This window comes from Aegilops tauschii, chromosome 2 (assembly GCF_002575655.3).
Source record: "Aegilops tauschii subsp. strangulata cultivar AL8/78 chromosome 2, Aet v6.0, whole genome shotgun sequence".
Classification (NCBI taxonomy): domain Eukaryota; kingdom Viridiplantae; phylum Streptophyta; class Magnoliopsida; order Poales; family Poaceae; genus Aegilops; species Aegilops tauschii.
Window position 1 is genome coordinate 551966056 of NC_053036.3, and position 11874 is coordinate 551977929.

The 11874-nt window shown below is 49.2% G+C and overlaps 1 pseudogene; it reads right to left on the reverse strand.

The window, feature by feature from the left end:
* Window positions 1–1722: 1722 nt before the first annotated feature.
* Window positions 1723–10670, reverse strand: LOC120974165 (uncharacterized; annotated as a pseudogene).
* Window positions 10671–11874: the final 1204 nt, after the last annotated feature.

The window sequence follows — 11874 nt, forward strand, 5'->3', positions numbered from 1 at the left end:
TACACTTCATATGTTTATCCCCGTTGAAAACTTAACCTATATTGTCATCAATCACCAAAAAGGGGGAGATTGTAAGTGCATCTAGTGCCCCTTAGTGATTTTGGTGTATTGAAGACTTAAAGGTTAAGGGACTAATGCGTTTGGGAGTGTATACATGTCTATAAGTATATGAGGAGTTTGATATTTACAGAGAAAGTCGACCCCTAAAAATGAATGTCTTCAACTGAATACTTTGGATTTCTGAAGACTTTCTGAAGACTTTGAAAGTGAAGAAATTGGTGTTACCGTGAAGACTCTATATTCAGGAATATGAAGCGTGAAGACTTTGTTTTCGTAGTTTCGCTTTTCTCTTTATTGAGTCATAGGAAACACCGTACTGTTAAAGGGGGTCGAGGAAAACTAAGGAAAAGTTTCCAAGTGATGCTCATCTCAAATACTACACCTACCAATCCCTTCGAGTGAAGCCATTGGAAATGTCATACAGTTCAGTCAATTTCTTCAGTGACAGAGACAAAGTTCTTCTGGTCTCTGAGGAATTTGTTCTGACTGAGGAGTTAGGAATTCGCCAGTGCGGATTGCCTACAAGTGAGGAACATGATAGCCCTAAGGAATTTGATAGTCAAATTTCCGTCCGTTGCTATGCTATGCGCCAGCTGTCCCAAAATATCTACCCACCTAACGGTCATATCACTGAAGGGCATTTATGTATTATCATGTCGGGCTGCTCCCTAGGCTATAAATAGCCGCCCCTACAACCACTAGCTGATTGGCTGCTCCGAGAGAAACTGACACTTGTCATTGAGAGCATCCCATCCTCCGAGGACTTTGAGCGAAAATCATCAAGTGAGGAAAAACCCAAACCCAAACACCTACAAACCCAAAGTGATTGAGCATCACTGAAGAGATTGATCCTGTGTGGATCCGACGCTTGTTACCTTTGAAGACTGTGCATCTTCCAGACGGTTAGGCATCATGGTCTAGAGCATCCAATAGGAAATTGTGGATCGCCGAGTGACCGAGTTTGTGAAGGTTTGGAAGTCACCTGAAGACTTACCATGAGTGATTGGGCGAGGTCTGTGTGACCTTAGCTCAAGGACAATACGGTGAGGACTGTGTGTCCGGGACTATGTGTCCTCAGGTTTAAATACCTAGCGGCTCCAACCAGACATACAACTGTCACAGCAGTTGGAACTGGTCTACCAAATCACTGTCTTCACCAAGCCTACTGGTTCTATTTCCTCAACCCTTCCATTTCCTCATTACTGTGTTGTGTGCTTGCTCATATCTGTTTGAAGACTTTGACTGAAGACTCTCTCAATTTCCTCAGTTCAATTTCTTTAGTCTGTTTGTCTTCATCCTGTTTATCTTGTGCTTACGCTTTCTGTACTCTGTGTTTGTTTTCATTTCATCATGATGTCTATGCTTATGTTATGTTATGACTGCATCTGAGTACTTATTCTGCTGCAAGTAGTTCTTCACTTAGGAATTTCCTCACCCTGAAATTCCTCAGTGAAGAATTCATAAAAATCGCCTATTCACCCCCCTCTAGTCGACTTAACGCACTTTCACTCCTCTCGCATGGGTCTGGCCAGCATCGACGTGGCTTCTGTGCTCGGGCTGGTCGGCGTCGGCGTTGCTTCTGTGCTCGGGCTGGTCGGCGTGGCTTCTGTGCTCGGGCTGGTCGATGCCAGCGTGGCTTCTGTGCTCGACGGCGGCGTGGCTTCATCGCTTGAGCCTAGGCGTCGGCGTCGGCGTAGGCGCGATGGTCGAAGGCATCTGGTTCAAGATGAGGCCACGCTCCGCCAGGTACCATGCCTTGACCTGCTCGTCCATCGTCGACATGTTCGCCCCCATCAAGAACGCCAGGTCGGTGTTCCTCTTCTTCGCGGCGACGTTGGTCCGGAGTAGGTCGAGCTTCACACCCTGCTTGATGTCTACTACGCAACTTTATTCTTGTAGACACGTGTTGGGCATCCAAGCGCAGAGTTTTGTAGGACAGTAGCAATTTTCCCTCAAGTGGATGACCTAAGGTTTATCAATCCGTGGGAGGCGTAGGATGAAGATGGTCTCTCTCAAACAACCCTGCAACCAAATAATAAAAAGTTTCTTATGTCCCCAACACACCAAATACAATGGTAATTTGTATAGGTGCACTAGTTCAGCGAAGAGATGGTGTTGTGTAATATGGATAGTAGATATTGATTTTTGTAATAGGAACAATAAAAAACAGCAAGGTAGCAATTGATAAAACGGAGCACAAACGGTATTGCAATGTTTAAAAATGAGGCCTAGGGTCCGTACTTTCGCTAGTGCAATCTCTCAACAATGCTAATATAATTGGATCATATAATCATCCCTCAGTGTGCGATGAAGAACACTCCAAAGTTCCTATCTAGCGGAGAACATAAGAAGAAATTGTTTGTAGCTATTCTTTCTGATTGATCTATCCAAGAGTTCGTACTAAAATAACACCAAGTTATTCTTTCTGATCGATCTATCAAGAGTTCATACTAAAATAACACTAAGTTATTCTTTCCGATCAATCTATCAAGAGTTCGTACTAAAATAATACCAAAGCAAATTCAGATTCATAATACTCAATCCAACACAAAGAACCTCAAAGAGTGCCCCAAGATTTCTACCGGAGAAACAAAGACGAGAACGTGCATCAATCCCTACACATAGATTACCCCAATGTCACCTCGGGAATCCGGGAGTTGAGTGCCAAAACACATATCAAGTGAATCAATATGATACCCCATTGTCACCACGGGTATTCATAGCAAGACATACATCAACTGCTCTCAAATCCATAAAAGTATTCAATCCGATAAAACGAAATCTCAAAGGGAAAACTCAATTCACAACAAGATAGAGAGGGAGAAACACCATATGATCCAACTATATTAACAAAGCCCGCGATACATCAAGATCGTGACATCTCAAGAACACGAGAGAGAGAGAGAGAGATTAAACACATAGCTACTGGTACAAATCCTCAGCCCTGAGGGTGGACTACTCCCTCCTCATCATGGTGGCCGCCGGGATGATGAAGATGGCCACCGGTGATGATTTCCCCCTCCGGCAGGGTGCCGGAACAGGGTCTAGATTGGTTTTTCGTGGCTACAGAGGCTTGCGGCGGCGGAACTTCTGATCTAGGGTTTCCCCAAGGGTTTTTGGAATATTTGGGAATTTATAGGGCGAAGAGGCGATGCGGGAGGCCACCGAGGTGGGCACAACCCACCAGAGCGTGCCTGGGCCCCCAGGCACACCCAGGTGGGTTGTGCCCCCCTCGGGGCACCCCTCTGGTACTTCTCTGGCCCATCCTGGGTGTTCTGGTCCATAAAAATTCTCCAAAACATTTCGCGGTGTTTGGACTCCATTTGATATTGATTTCCCGCGAAGTAAAAAAACAAGCAAAAAACAGCAACTGGCACTAGGCACTATGTCAATAGGTTAGTCCCAAAAAATGATATAAAGTTGTTATAAAATGATTGTAAAATATCCAAGAATGATAATATAACAGCATGGAACAATAAAAAAGTATAGATACGTTGGAGACGTATCACTGCTTCGTCATCAACGCCGACCACCGCGCGTCGGATTTCTTCTCTCTTTCTTTACGGCGTTGTTCTTGGCGTCGATGACGCACTGCTCGATCGATGATTGCAGCCGCTCAGCAGCCAGTGCCGCGTCACTACTGGAATCAGGATCTTTGCCGTCAGCCAGCTCTTTACCGTCTGGTAGCAGACGACAAAGAAGGTCTTTGCCATCAGCTTACAAAAAACATACGACAAAGAAAGAGCTGACGACAAAGACCATGTTTGCCGTCAGCCAGCTCTTTGCCGTCAGCTAGCGGACGACAAAGAGGGAGGGTGGCCCACTAATGAGAACCACCTAACGGCCACTTTCTTTGTCGTCCGCTAGCAGACGTCAGAGCTTCTTTGCCGTCGGCGAGCTGACGGCAAAGAGAGTAGCCCACCTAACGGCGTTTCCTCCCGGCCCCACCCCACTACCTACGCTCTTTGCCGTCTGCTAGCATTCGGCAAAGAAATTAAACCTAACTAAAAAACGGTCGCCCCGCGCGCCACCCCTCTCTCTCTCTCCCTCACCTCACCCGCACTGCCCCCGTGCCCGCCGACCCCCACCGCCACCGACACCCCACCGCCCCGCGCCCCCGACGCCCCCGCTGCCCCGCCGCCCCGGCACCCCGCCGCTCAGGCCGCTCGTCGCTGCTCCGACCCCCGCAGCCCGGCGCTCTGCCCCGCGCCCCTGCCGCCCCACCGCTCAGGTCGCCCCGCCGCCCCGGCGCCGCGCCCCCGACGCCTCGGCGCCCCGCCGCTCGGGCCACACGCCGCCCCATCGCCGCTCCGCCCCCCGCTGCCAGGCGCCGCTCCGCCGCGAGGTGACGACAAAGATCATGTTGCTGTTTTTTGATTTAGGTTAATTAGTTAGTAGTTATTAGTTAGTTAGTTTTTTTAGGTTAATTAGTTAGTTGTTTTACCCTACTGTACATAGGTTAATTAGTTAGTTTTTAGGTCAATTACTAATTTTTTTTAGGTTAGTTACTTAGTTAGATAAGCCCAAGAACAAGAAAAGAAAAGAAAGAAAGAAAAGAAGACCTAAAAGGAGTAGGAGGAGAAAACATAGAAAAAAAAAGAAAAAAAAGAAAAAAGAAGAAGAACAAGAATAAGTAGAAGGGGGAAGAAGAAGAAGAAGAAGAGGAGGAGGAGGAGTTCTGTTTTTTCTTTTCTGTTTTAGATATTAGATATATTAGATATATATAGCTAGATTAGATTAGATTATATTAGATTAGTGTTAGGTTTTAGTTAAATAGTCATAATTGAAGGAAGTAAAAAATGAAAAAATAAGAAGAAAAGTAGAATAAGTAGAAGGGGGAAGAAGAAGAAGAAGAGGAGGAGGAGGAGGAGGAAGTTCTGTTTTTTTCCTGTTTTTTCTTTTCTGTTTTAGATAATAGATATATTAGATATATAGTTAGCTAGATTAAATTATATTATATTAGATTAGTGTTAGGTTTTTGTTAAATAGTCATAGTTAAAGGAAGTGAAAAAAAGATGAAAAAAGAAGAAGAGAAGTAGAATAAGTAGAAAGGGGGAAGAAGAAAAAGAAGAAAAAGAGGAAGAAGAAGAAGAAGAAGAGGAGGAGGAGGAGGAGAAGAAAAAGAGGAGAAGATGACTAGGTTAGTTAGGTTAGTTTGATTTTCTAGGTTAGTTAGGTTATGTTTATGTGGTACTAATTTCGTTTACTCTTTGTCATTGCAGGTGTTGACAAATGGTGGGCGCGGGTCGAGAGCGCTCCGAGCCTCCTTCTTCCTCGGCGCGTGCTGGGAGGGGTGGCTATATTCCACCCCAGCAGCTTCGGAGAGCCCTCGTAGACAACATGGGGACACCGGCGGGCCCTTCTTCTTTGGCCTGGAGTGGTCGGGGGAAGACGAACAGGGGATCTAGAGGTGGACGTGGCGGCGGGAGAGGTAGGAAGGCTGTTGTGCCTTCCTCGCCGCCACCCGAAGCTGAGTGTTCGGACCACCGGAGTGCTCCGTCTCAGGTGGAGCCGTCAGACTTGGACCCGTCTCGGACTCCGGTCCACGAGCCTCGGGCTGACGAACCTCGTGTCGCCGAGCCTTTGTCCCAGGAGACTCGGGCCCCAGAGTCTTCGTCCCACGAGACTCCGATCCCAGAGTCTTCATTCCAGGTGACTCCGGAGACTAGTGGCCATGCTGATGGCGAGGAGACCTGGTTTGACGATACTTTTAGCGAGGGCGAGCTAGTTGAGAAGGGCAAGAAGGTCTACCAGCGTGGTGGTACGAAGCTCCCGGCCGTGCCGGCGACCCGCGATCAGAGGTGGTTGATTCAGCCTAACGGGGAGAAGTAAGTGCATTTACTCTTTTTTAACCTTTGTCCTTCATGTTTCTTCAAATTAATATCTAATGTGTTGGCCTTGTCATACTGCAGGGGTTGGATGCACCCCGATGGTGTCCGCAGGCCCAACCAGCTCCTTGGTACTCTAGTCCGGCACCACTTCCCAGGGTGGGTCATGTTGCCGGTGAGGGTTAGGCTCCACAACTAGCAATGAGCTGGGAGCTGTACGTGGCTGCCCCGGCCCCGCCAGAGGAGAGGGTCGACGGTGTCGTGTGTGAGAAGGTGGCCGACATTGTGAGACGGCGGTTTTGGGTAATTTCTACTTTATAGAATTACAAATCAACATTACCTAGTGATTGTACTAATTAGTGTTGTCTTGTTCGATTTCAGACCTTATACAGGGTTGCTGAGGAACACGAGGCGGAGGCGGCTAGGGTTCTCGAAGCCGAGTGCAAGCGCCTACTTCAGAACTTACGGCACGAGGCTAGGGTGCAGGCTGTTTGAGACTACTATGCCTCGACTAACATTAGGAGGGAGAAGAAGAAGTGCTGCCTCAAGTATCTGAGTAAGGAGAAGTACATGAAGGTAATTACCTATTCTTAAGGCCTTGTACTTAGTTTCCTTGATTTCATTCATAGGCGTAGCGCTTAAATTTCTCTTTGCCAAACTTAGGTGCCCCCGAGATGGTGTGCGGATATGATGAACTGTTGGGAGGCGTTGGTGGATGAGTGGTGCTCTCCCCAATGGCTAGACGAACACAACAAGGCCAGGGATAAGCGTTCCCAAATGCGAGGTGTGCCACGCCATCAAGGGAGCTCCAACCTGTTTGAGTACGGGGATCACTGGGTATGTGGTTTTAGCCCTTAACGATTCATGCAATTTCATTCTTCATGCTAGCTTCAGCCCTTAACTAATATGTTGTTCCTCTCTTTTAGGCGAAACACAACAAGAAGGAAGTGCCACCGCTGTACGACCTCTATGCCGTGGCCCATATGGCTCCTTTCAAGAAGGCCAAGGCATTCTCTAAGGATGACCTCGATCATCCAGAGAGCTTCACCAACATCTCCTCCCACAACAAGCTCGTGAGGTACAGGGCCTAGGGGAAGGCGACGAAAGGGGATGACTTCAACCCAAGCCAGAGACCTTTTGATACTAAGCTCGTGATGCTATCTGGTGATGGGAGGAAACATGGCTCGGTAGCCATCGGGGATGGACTGATACGTTGTCCTAGCAGTCTCCCGGAGATCAAGAAGCGCCACGCGAGGTGTCTTCCTGACATACCGCCTCGACCACGGACAGTGGACCTCGCCATCGAGCTCAGGTCCCAGGAGCTTCTGGCCGAGGCAAACAGGCAGGCCAGGGAGAGGGAGACCGAGCTGGAGCAGAGGATGGCTAGGATGCTGGAGGAGGAGAGGAACCGGAACGACGCGTCTCACCGGGCCCTATACGAGCTCCTCGTGGTAAGTTTCTCCTTCTTATTAGCCAAATCATGCATGTAATGTTCATTTCATTACTAACTAATATGACTGACTCGTGAAATTAGAATGTGCAATCCGTGTGCGAGAAAAACGGTCAGACCCCTCCGCCGATGCCTCAGATTGGTATAGCGGACACGGTGAGTTTCATTTTAATGGTCATTAGTTAGTAGTATTCACATTTTAGTTGCATCATGCTAACGAGGCATTGCAAATGATCTTTGGTGCAGCATGCCTCCCGACAAGCATCGACCGATCCTTCTCCGTCTCGCACTGGCGCAAGCCCGACCCCGACCGGTCCTTCTCCGTCTGACACTAGCGTAAACCCGACCGACCCTTCACCTCCGTGATGACGGTAACATTTCTCTAGTGTTTTGCCTACCAAATGCATAAAGACCTAGACTTAGCTTTATTTCCTCCAAAATGGTTACCATAATGACCTAGACTTAGCCAATCTTCCTACAGAATGACATAATTAGCTTACTTAGCTCCAAAATGATCTATACTTAACTAAATTAGCTCTAATATGCTTAGTTACCTAGGTTAGCTAAATAAAGACCTATACTTAGCTTACTTATGTCAAAAATGGCATAATATGCTTAGTTAACTCGAAAATGGCATAATTAGTTAAGTTAGCTCCAAAATGACCCATTTTACCTAGGTTTGCTTCAATATGATCCATTTTACCTAGGTTAGCTCCAAAATGAGCAAGTTTATCTAGGTTAGGTCCAATATGATCCATTTTACCTACGTTAGCTCCAATATGATCCATTTTAGGTAGGTTAGCTCCAAAATGATCCATTCTACCTACATTACCTAAAAAATGGCATAATTACTTATGTTAGCACAAAAATGACCTATACTTACCTTAATTTCCTCCAAATTGACATAATAAGCTTAGTTAGCTAAAAATGGCATAATTACCTATGTAAGCTCCAAAATGACACAAATAAGGAATGAGAAGAAGAAGAACAAGGAAGAGGAGAAAAAGAAATAATAGAAAAAGAAAGAATAAAAGAAGAAGAATGAGAAGGAAAAGGGTAAAAACCTTCTTCTTCTTCTTCTAGTCTTCTTCTTCTTCTTCTAGTCTCTTCTTTTTCTTCTTCTAACTTGCTTACTCCCATTTTTGCAGATTTGATTCACTTAATGGAAGCTGGACTGATGGACTGCTAGTTTTAGTTTCTGTTTTGATTTTGTGTTGATAAACAATGTATGTTGAATAACTCTGTGAAACTATGTATGTCTGTTGATGAACTCCGTGAAACTATGTATGTATTAGACGTTTTAATACCCTATGTGTTCTATTGCGTTGATGGACTGCTAGATGATGGATACATGTGTTCTGTTGTGTTGATGGACTGCTAGATAATTTATGTCTTTTAAAAATGCAAGGATATAAGAAAAACAGAGAAAATAGGGGCTATACAGGTTCTTTGCCGTCTGCTGGCGGACGGCAGAGAGGTTTGCCATCAGCCAGCAGACGGCAAACATGCCACCTGGCAGCTACCTGTGCAACCTGGGGCACTGGCTGACCTATTTGGTTATTTTGCCGTCTGCTGGCAGACAGCAAAGAGCGTTGCATCTTTGCTGTCCGCCAGCGGACGACATAGCTTGACACGTGGCAGCACCTGGGGGCTGGCATATTCCGCTACTTTGCCGTCTGCTGGAGGACGGCAAAGATTCAATTGCCTTTGTCGTCCGCCAGCCGACGGCAAAGCACGCCGTTAAACCCTTAACGGACCTAACCTGACACTTGTGTCGTCCGGGCTCTTTGCCGTCTGCTGGCAGACGGCAAAGAGCATTTCATCTTTGCCAGCGGACGGCAAAGAGCCCTTCGCCGTAGCCTATTCAGCCGGACCTGTTGCCGTCTGCTGGCTCACGGCAAAGTGTCTAATTCCTGTAGTGCGTCCCTCGCCGTCTTGGTTCTTTTGTCGCCATCAGGGTGCCCATCCGCCGCCCCCGGGGCGGGCGCGCCCGGCTTGTACGTCTACTTGGCCTTAGCGAGGGTGAGCCGGACATCCCTCTACTTCTCACATGACTCGATTCGGGAGAACACGTGAAGGAACTTGAACTCTTGGTTGCTGTTGTCCTGACGGTACATGTTGAACATCCGAACCATCTCCACAGCCGAAGAACAAGTGTCGGTGACGTACACGGTGAAAGAAGCGAGCCAGCGGCTGGACATAACTGACCCTCGATGTTGGCGCCGCTTTCCGGGCGAGCCGCGATCTCCTCGACGATCCCATGCCATTTGTTGCAGGGCGTCTGGATGATCGTCCAATGGTACGACATGGCCTTTTCGCCGCGCTGCATGTGGATGGTGGCGAAGTAGGGGTCGACCAGCTTGCGCTCATCGAACGATGACTTGATCTGTCTCTAGTACTTGTCGGCGTTCTGGTTCGCGCCGGTGATTGGGTCAATGCTGACAGTCTTCCATGCTTCGGTGAGGCACTCGTCTTCTTTCGACGTCCACTTGACTCGTGGCTCGCCCGGCTTGGCATTGCCCCCCCGCTTCTTCTTTCCCCCTTTCCTCGCCGGCGCCGGCTCCATCTCCTCCTCCTCTTCTTCCTCTTCCTCCTCGGCGTCGTCGAGCTCGTCGTCCATGTCGGTGGCGGTGTCCATTGTGTCATCTTGCGCGTGGAACCCGGGGTAGGAGGCGGCGGCGACCGAGCCGCTCGTGATGATCTCGTCCATGTCGGTGTCGGTCACGTCGGGGTTTGCCAAAATGTGGGGCCGAGACTTGTGAGAAGGGTATGGCGCCCCGACACAGAGGCGGCGTCGGCGAGGCTGAGTACGCAAGCGCCGAGTAGTTGTACTAGGTGTGGAGACTGGCGAACGCGGGCAGGGAAGTGCGCTGGTGGCCGGGGTTCAGACCGGAGGGTGAGGCACGTGGCGACGCGCCATGTGCGAAGGTGATGTTGGGGTTGAATCCACCATGCGCGTCACCGTCAGAGTAGCAAGGCGAGGGTGCGTACCCCCAGGGCGGCGACGGCGAGAAGTTGGCCGGCGACGCCATGCTCTGTTGGTTCCATGTAGCTTGCGGGCAGTGGCCGGATGGATCCATCAACCCTGCGCGAGACGCCTCTGCTTGCTCCGCCGCCGCTGCCGCCGACGCGGCCGCGTCCATGTCCTTTTTGGCGTTGAGCCTGTTCCGTCGGTCGGTGCTGACAGCCTCCCGGCGCTGAACCTCCGCCCTCCACTCGGCGTTGGACATGCCCGGTGCTTTTGCCATTGGTGCCCTCAGCTTCCTTTGCTTCGGTTGAGTGGAATCGGCAATGACAGTGGAGCGAGGGGCCAAATACTTCTTCAACGGCATGGCGGCCGGATGATAGGGAGCGGGAGGAGAATAGCGGGAGTAGCGGGGCAGAAGGGGGGAAGCAATGAGGAAATGGAGGGAAAGGACGGAAAACGGCGGGAAAAGGTCTATCTGTTGTTGACAGAGCGGGCCACACGCCTTTTCGCTTTGGCCGGCGCCCCAGGCGCCCCCCGGAGGGTTGGGTTCGGCTCGGGTTTGCCGGCTATTATTTTGGCCCAAACTGACGATAAACAAGGACCTGAGGACGCGCTAAAAGAAGCATCCTAGAGGGCCTGTTGGGGGGGGGGGGGGGGGGGGGAGTTGAGATGCTCTTAGCTCTTAGCAGGCATGCACGCGCTCGTACGTTAGCACCCACGCACACGCCGGCGACAAAGCTGAGGTCATCGGGGCGTGATCCGGCAGCCGCGCCAGCATAATGCCCGCGCACGTCGACAAAGAGCGGCCCGGTGTGGGTGTCGTTGTTGTCCGCCATGTGACCATCTCACGCAGACTGGGAACTGGTATTCGTTTGCGCCGCTTTGCACCAATGCATCGATCGGTACCACGGCCAAGCTAGCGCTTGTGAGGCGTTGTGCCAGGCAGGACTCCATGAACTGCATGGTGAGGCAGTGGGACGGCGGGCAATGCGTACGTGCGCGTGCGCCCTGTCTGCATCCGTGCTAGTGCGTGCGTGGACACAAGGACGGATGTGCACTGCGTGCGTGCATGCGTGAGCGTGTGCGCACTGCATGCGGGATGCATGCTTGTGTCTATAAAAACATTTCATCATCTAAAAGCATCGCCAACGTTGATCCGTAAATTTGCTCCGGCATCTCTCCACGGACAGAGACTAGTCTGCGGACACTGATGCCGAATGCTCTTTTCACTATTTGACATTTTCAGAAAACTTTAGCACAAAATGAACTCCACACAAAACTATTTCACGATCCTTTTGGTAACGTCACAAGTGGCCAATGTAAACAAGTTACTTGAAACGCCACTAGCAATGGCGTTGCATATTTGGGCAGCAATGCCACCCCTTATGGCGTTTCCAGCAACGCCACACACTGCAACATCCCCCAAAATTTTAACCATGTTTTTATTAAGTAAAACTTGGACAAAAATAAAAATTTAAATTATATTAGGTCTTTTACTAATTTCAGAACCTTTTCTGATTTTCTGTTTTCCAAAATCCTTCCCTTCATATATAAACTTTTTAAAAATA